Source organism: Arachis duranensis, chromosome 4, assembly GCF_000817695.3.
Source record: "Arachis duranensis cultivar V14167 chromosome 4, aradu.V14167.gnm2.J7QH, whole genome shotgun sequence".
NCBI classification, from domain to species: Eukaryota; Viridiplantae; Streptophyta; class Magnoliopsida; order Fabales; family Fabaceae; genus Arachis; species Arachis duranensis.
In genome coordinates, this window is record NC_029775.3 from 75,432,378 (window position 1) to 75,441,161 (window position 8,784).

Genomic DNA, 8,784 nt, shown 5'->3' on the forward strand with positions numbered 1-8,784 from the left:
TATAAATAAATTGATAAATAAAATTATATGTGTTTCGAAATTAATTTTTATAGTATCATATTTAAATCCTAAATTATTATTTTATCATGAATATTTTGTAAAATTGTTATATTATTCGTATATATTTGACCCTAATTCTAGAATTACCAAATAAAATATTAATTTTACTAAATTCCTAAATTTATATCATAAATCCCTAAATTAAAACACAACACACACATGCATACTTTTAAAAAGAAAGGGAAAAAAAGGAGAAGGAAGGAAAGGGAGTTCTTGAAAGAACTAGAGAAACAAAAGATGAGAGATTGAGGGAGAACGGGACGCAGAGAGAAGATGAGAAGAGGGAGATGGTACCGGTGGGTATCCTTGCCACTGTCACTGTCGTTATCGCACGAGAGAAAGAAAGTCTGCGTTCGAGAGAGAAAAGGAGATGCTGTCTGCGCTGCTGCCTCCATCGCGATCGATCCACCGCCGCTACTGCTAGGGTTCGTTGCCGCCACCTCTGCACCGCCGACGAGCCTGAAGAGAGAGATAGGAGTTCGCAGAGAAGAGAGACGTGACGAGAAAGATAGGGGCTCGTATCGCTGCTGCCGTTGCTAGAGACGGAGGTTTCCGTCGATCTGCATGCCACTGTTGCCATCGAAAACCACTGTTGAAGCGACGATGCCATGGTGGTTGCTACTGGAGCTATACACTACTGCCGTTGGGGCCAGTGATGGAGGTGTTGTTGCAGACTCTATTTCAGTTTAGGTCCTTCACTCCTTTAACTTGTTTTACTTCCACTTTTACTTTATGGTCATCTTATTTCTGCTACCTTGTCTCCATTCTATTCTTTGTCAGTTACCGAAATTTTGAATTATTATTGTTGCTATCGGAGAGGGCTGTCAGGGTTGCTATTCTAGTTTTAATGTCACTACCACTGCTACTACTAGGAGAGTGAAGAGTCATCGGAAATCCTACAGCTGTTTTCGAGTTCATTATTAAAGCGACATCGAGGTAGGGGGTTTAACTTAAATGACTTTAATTTTAGAATGCTCATAAAGTTTATTGAATGACTCCAAATAGGTTTAATTTTTATGAGTAATTGATTGGTTATGTGGATATTGAATTGTGGCTGGAAATGTGATTGAGCTTATGGTTTTTGTGAAATTGATTGATTGCGTGTGAATTACGAATTGTTGATGAGTGATTAAATGTTGAATCTTGATGGATTGTATTGGTTGATTATTGTTGGGCTGGTTATTAAATATGTTGGGATGGTGGTAGAATTGGTTGGTGATTGTTTTGAAATTGATTTTGAGAAATATTGAAAATTAAACTTGAAATGCTAAACTTTATGTTGAAAATCAGAGTTTTGAAATGAAACGGTAACTTTGAAAGTGCACCAGCAACTTAATAGAGATTGGAATAATATGAGACTAAAAGCTAAGTAAACTACAATAAGTATAGTTATTAATATTCAATTTTAAAGATTTTGTATTAACTAGAGAGTTAGTTATGATTTTTCAAAGTTGAATAGTAAAATCTGATTTTCTGCATTACTTTCAAATGGAGTTAGAAACTTTGAAAAGTTATAACTAATTATGTAATGATCGTAATTACATGAGACCAAGTCTGGGTTAACCTTGGGAATATAAGGAACTAAACTGAAAAATTTGAGACCTTTTTGTTAAATATACAATTTATGGAGAATTTTTAAATTTAGGTTGTTAAATCTGTCCTGCAGCAGAAAAGGTCAAACAGGGTAGCAACTTGTTTGTCTTGCTGCGACTTCTACGAGCTGAGTTTTGGAGCGAAACCAATTTTGTTATAAAACTTGATTAACTTGGTTTATTTATATAAAACTTCAGAATTTTAGGAATTAAGGATTGGGAGTTGTGAATTTTTGAATATTGGTGGTCAAAGTTAGAAAGAAACAGATTTCAGCAAGCTATGCATCAACTTCCAATGCTTGTAACTCTTAGAATTGAATAGTAATTGGGTTGTAACTAAGACACACTTACTTCTGGATGAGCTAGGAGTTTTCAAACCAAAATTTAGCTTAATTGGCGCTTTGTAATAAAAATTATTCAAATTGAAAGGTACTAAGCTTGTTGGCTTCTAAAACAGATTCTGACTCATTTTTACTTAACTTCCAGGTTATGTAACTTCTTTATTAAAATGGTATCAACCCAAAACCAATTGAGAAATAAATATGGATGAGTAAAGTTAAACCATATTAATTTTTAAGGTCATTGGATTTAACTTGGATTTTATACTGAATTTTGAATATCACATATTGTTGCTGTTTTTTGGTTTTACACACTGCAGAGCAGTCACAGTTTTTCCTCTATTTCTAAGGCTATAGAAATCAAAAAATTATGATCTTTGATTTGTTAAAAAACTTATTTCAAGATGAACGCTTGGACATAAATTTTGCACAATTCCAAGTTTATTTTCTATATTAAAAATAGAAAAGAAGATAGGGTATTGAGAATATCTTAGTAACAGTTATGAGTTCATAAAATTAAAGATTAACATTACCGTTATATGGCTGATTCAATGTTGGAATTTGTTTGATTCTGAATTGATTTGATATTGGAAAGGTTGAAAAGAGTTTGGTAAATTATTTAGTTGGGACCCGTAAGCGTGGTTAAGTCTTATTTTCAGAAGAGATCATGTCTGAATTTTTATAAAAGTATAAGGATTTAATCAAAATGAATAGTTGAGACTTGTTTAACGATAATAACTTGACTGATTCTTTTAAGAAAATATATTTGGTTTATAAAGTTGTTGGCAAGGACGTGGGTTTTGTCCCGCTTGCATATTTACGATTACAAAAGAGTAAAGAGATAAAGAGAAAAGAGTAATATAGATACAGAAAAAAGAGTAATCAGAGCAGAGAAAAGAGATACAAAGAAAAAAGAAACCAGAGCTAATATAATAAAGAGTTATTTGTATATATATTAGTTGCTTAGAGCAACCCAGAGTTTCTGTAAGGAAACTAAGTTACCTATAGCCATTTTCCGTTTCCCCAGAGCAGAGCAGAGTTATGGCATAAAAGCTTCAAAATCTAAATTAAGGATTCAAGCACAACTTCAAGAGGTAATGCAAGACCGTGAGGAGCTAACAAAGGAAATAGATGTGCTCAAAGAAAAACTTGAAGAGCAATGAACACGGCAAGAGGAAGAATTAGCTCAAATAAAAGCTCAGTTAGAAGCTCAACAAGCCGTTGTGAACTCTTTCATATCGCGCTTTGACAATAAAAGAAACTAGACCCTAAAGGTACTCCTAAAATTGCTTATGGTTTTAATACATTTTCCTAGATGATTTCTATATTATTAGTATAGTTTAATTTGTATATGGATCTATTTATGACATCTTACTTGTGTCATGGTTGAGAAATGACAAATGTCTTATTATTTGGTTTGATAAATTTGGTTGTGTATTGGTTGAGAAATAAGTGTGAATTGGTTGTTTTTGTTGGAACCGTAGACGGTAGAAATATCCAAGTTTTAGGGGAGGTTTTGCCAAAATCTTTCTAAACATTTTGGATAAAACTTAATGGAAAAAATTATAATTAGTGTTATATCTTGTTTCTAATTTTTTGTTTTGATTTTTCTTATTTACAGGAGTGTTAAAATGGTGACTACATGCTACCTTGAGGGCTCAAGAATATTTTGATTCATAGAGACACTAATCTATGTTAGAACTTTTAATTTTTGGTTGAACTTATGCAAGACATGTAACTTGTAGAACTAATCAATGTACTCGCTAAGGTTATTTTGTTTTAAAATAATTTTAACTAAATGAGGCATGTTTGAATTATGTATGTTTTTGCATATTATATAAATGTAGATTTGCTTATTAAACTAGTTAATAGATTAGTTAATTTAAAAACTAATTTAGTAAATTATGCATACAATTTGAATTAAAAAATTTTATAAAATAATTATTTTACTTTTGTAACTAAAGAAAAAAAAGGTTACAAAATCAAGTTATATTTTATAACAAAATTTTATGATAGGAAAAAATAGATTGTCACAAAAAATACTTTGAAAATCAAAATTTGTTACCACTTTTGTAACAATTTCTGGTTTTTTGTATCAGAAAAATTTGTTACAAAATATCACTTTGAATCGTAACAGTTCCATTTTTTGTTACAAAAACTTTTTGTAACGGGACATACTGCAACGGCCCCTTTTTTTGTTAGAAAATACTTTTGTTTCAAAATTTCGATTTTTTGTAACAATTTTTTTTGTTACAAATATTATTTTTTCTTGTAGTTATGGCCACACAAAATTATAAGAATCATAATTTTTATTACTCTTGATATTTCAACTCTTCTTTTCTTCTTTTTTTTCTTTATGTATAATTTCTTTTATGTATAAATGTACCCAAAATGAGAAAGTACGGATGAGTATTTTATTGATTGTTTGTCTGATGAATATATCTCAATTGAGGCATTCTACTAATGTGGATGGAAGTTGACCTGTAGCAATTCAAAGTGGCTAATATATTTTTTATAGTATTAGATAGAAGAATATTTGTTAAAATGAATATACTTATTGTAATGAACTTTTTTTTCAATTGTTATATTTTTATGTTAGTCGTGTAAATTCTTTGAAGGCACAAGATGATAAAATATGTTGACTTTAATATTATGAGAAGCTAAATTTTATGGTTCAAACAAGCACTACTAATTATGTTAAAAAAATAATTTATAATAATAATGTGATTTATATATTAATTTTTTTGAGTAAATTCATTTCAAAATGTAAAAATTAGACTCAATTATGCTAAAATTTTAAAAGTAATATAGAATTTGACAACAAATTTAACACTCGTTAAGAAAATAAATTTATTTATGGCTATTTTCTAATTATAAATAATAACAAGACTTATGAAAACATATTGATGTCATCATTCTTATTAATTAAATCATAATATTAGGTAGTTGATAGTTTCATAGGCGGAAATTATTAAGTAATTACGTAAAAATTAGCAACGAACAAGCAATAAGAATTAAAAAAATATATTATATAATACCAATTTCATAATTAAAATATGTCTCATATCATATTCTCATATATTCTATTTATTATCTATTCTATTATATAAAAATCAGGTTTCTACACTTAATGATGGACGTACTTATGAGAGTGTTTAGAGATTTGTTTCTTTTAACTCATTAAATACAATTTATTATGATAAATCAAATATATTAACTAATTGATTTGATTAGATATTTAAAAATCACATAATTTATTATAATTTATATCAAATTGATTTGGTAGTATTTTTTAATTTATTTCTTTTAATATTTTGTTAGTATTTTTAATTTATTTTTTTAATTTATTAAATCAAATTAATTATACTAATTATCTGTATTAATGAATTATTAAAATAACAAATCTATGCATAAAATAGGTTCTCAATATATTTTTCACTGATAATTAAATCAAATTAAATTATATATATTGAGCTAAATTTAAATCATGTGAATTAAGAACCAAAATGAAATAAGATGATTTTTTACTTATTCAAATTGAATGCAATAAATAAAATTAATTTTGTTAGATAATCATAGTCTTCTGGTCTTCTATATATAGATAGCCATATAAAATTATAAAAATTATTATTTTTATCACTTTTGCTATTTCAACTCTTTTTTTATGTATAAATATACTCAAAATGGGAAGGTATAGATGAATATTTCATTAATTGTTTGTTTGACAAATATTATAGTCTAAAAATTTTTCAATTTAGGTATTCTACTACTGTCGATGAAAGTTGAACATGTAGTAATTCAGGGTAACCATGATATTTTTTATAGTATTATATAAAAAAATATTTTTTAAAATGAATATACCTAGTGTAATTAATTTTCTTTGTCAATCTGTTATCTTTTACCTAACAAAAAATATCCATGTTGAATATATTATTTTTATCAGAAGCCATACATAATTGATTAATAATTCTATATATAAAAATACTAATGTGGTAACTAAATACTATATTGTTATCTCGCTAAAGTTAATTCTCTTATGATTATGCGAATGTGATTCTCCTATGATTATGCGAATGTATAGCACTATTAGATAAAAATTAATTGGATTACATTTATGTCCAATGAGGTAGATGATCTTTTAGGCCTAATCACGATCAGACCTGAGGAAGGTTTGAAAAATGCTAACAATACAAATACTTTTTATTTTTAATACCCAATAATAAATATATAAATTAAAATTAATATTGTTCCGTACAAAATTATAAAATGTATAACATACTCAAAACATATCCAATCCGTATTAATTGTCATTGTATATTAGTTACATTATGACAAAACTAATTATTAAAAAAGATTAAAATTAACTTAAATATACACAATACTATTTTATGCTTTTCATTTTTATTTTATTATCATAAAAAGTCATACATATTATAAGAGAACCTCATCTTTTTACTAACGGTTCTTCCATTCAATGGTTTCTATAAAAAAAAAGGCATAATAATATTGTGTTTGGTAAGAATATATGAGAATTTGAAAGGTTGAAGCATAGGTTCAGTGAAGTGCAGAGTAGATAAAAAGATAGCTAATAAAAAGAATAAATTACCATTTGTATCCATGAAAGATACAAACGCTGACAAATGTATCCATATAAGAATATAACGACAATTGTACCTACGGAAGATAGCTTCCGTGTGCCAAAAACACCCTAATCGACTAATTGTGTAACCAATGTTTGGGTACTCTTGGCACACAGAAGCCATCTTCTGTAGTTATAATTGTCGTTTTATTCTTATCTTTTATGGGTACAAATGGTAATTTATTCAATAAAAAAATAAATGGTTAAAGCTTTCTCAATACTAACCGTCGTAGTGTATGACAGGTGTTCTATAATTTTTTTGGATTTGATTGTTTTTTTATTATTATATGTTATTATATTTAATTTATGTTAAAAAGATTTGTGATAATCATCTTATCGTAGTAGTAGTGTAAAAGTTGTAAGTATTATATTTACTTTGTATGCTCTTAAATCTCAAGTCTTTAATGGATATGTGACTGAGTAATTATTAAAAGAAATAATTGATTTAATATCTATTTTATATTCTATTTAAATTATAATAATGAGTAAATATTTTTTTTTCAAAATAAATAATGCGATTTTTCATAAAAATAACGTTTAAATAATTGTAAAATTAGATTATACACATATGATGATAAATATCTTGATATTAGATTTTCTATAAAACAAATTTTTAGGAATATTATGTTATATTATATAATTTAGCTATATTTTTTTATCTTCAATCTATATTATTTAGATTGGCATATTACTAAAAAGGGTTATTCAATTTTTTAAAATTATTAAATCAAATCAGTTACAATTTATATTATGGTTAAACTCAAATTTTTATTTATTTTATCATATTATTATATATATAAATATTAAAATCTTTGATTAAACACTTATTTAATTACGAAATGATATTATATGTTACTTTTATATTGGCAATTAAATCAAATTCATAAGATTCGAATGATGTGTTTTTGTAGTAAATCGAATCTATAAGATTCGAATTACTTGGATACTATCTATGCTACTAAATCGAATTACTTAAATACTATCTATACTACTAAAATTTGTAATGATTATTTTTACGTACTAATATAATATATATTATCGATTATTAAGTTTATAATTAATTTTTAATCCAATTTTTGGTAATTAAAATTTAAATGATTGAAATTATTAAATGATGAATATTTTGCATCTAACCAATTTATTTTTTATTGAAATTAAAAAAATGATGAGTTGTTAATCAATTCTAAATTTAAATTTAAATTTGAGTAAGAAAATAAAAAAATATTTTAAATTTTATCTCACTAACCAAAATTAATTTTAAGATAAGAAATTATTTTGTACATCATATATATTGTAAGATAGTATGGTCATTTGCTATTTTTTAATGGTAAATATTGTCAAATAAAATCGTATAAGAAATTAGAAGAAAATGTATTTACAATAAGTTTAGGAAATATTAATTTATTTTTTAATAGAATAAATTATATATTAAATAACAAAAGTTGTTATTGGTTTCTCTTCACACTAACTTATACTCAACAATGATATTTCGATACACCATATTACCAAAAAATATTAATCGATCTGATTCAACCATCTTTTCCACAATAGGTGCTACTCCAACTCTCTCCCTTATATCTTCATTCCTTATTTTATCCAATCGCGTATGACCACTCATCCATCTCAACATCTTCATCTCTGCCACACTCAGCTTATGTTCGTGCTCCCCTTTAGCCGCCCAACACTCCGTACCATACAGCATAGCCGGTCTTATAGCGGTGCGATAAAATTTACCTTTAAGTTTTAAAGGCACTTTTTTGTCGCATATAAAACCAGATGCACTCCGCCATTTTGACCAACCTGCTTGGATCCTATGATTTACATCATGTTCAATCTCTCCATTATCCTGTATGATGCACCCAAGATACTTAAAACTTTTAATTTTTCGTAGGGTGTTCTCTCCAATTTTCACCTCTATATTGGAGTTTTCCCTTCTCAGACTGAACTTACATTCCATATATTCCGTCTTGCTACGGCTTATGCGCAGACCATACACTTCTAGAGCTTCTCTCCATAACTCCAACTTCTTATTTAGGTCTTCCCTTGACTCTTTCATAAGGACGATATCATCGGCAAAAAGCATGCACCATGGCACAGGCTCTTGGATGTGCTCTGTGAGTACTTCTAAGACTAATGTGAAAAGGTATGGACTTAA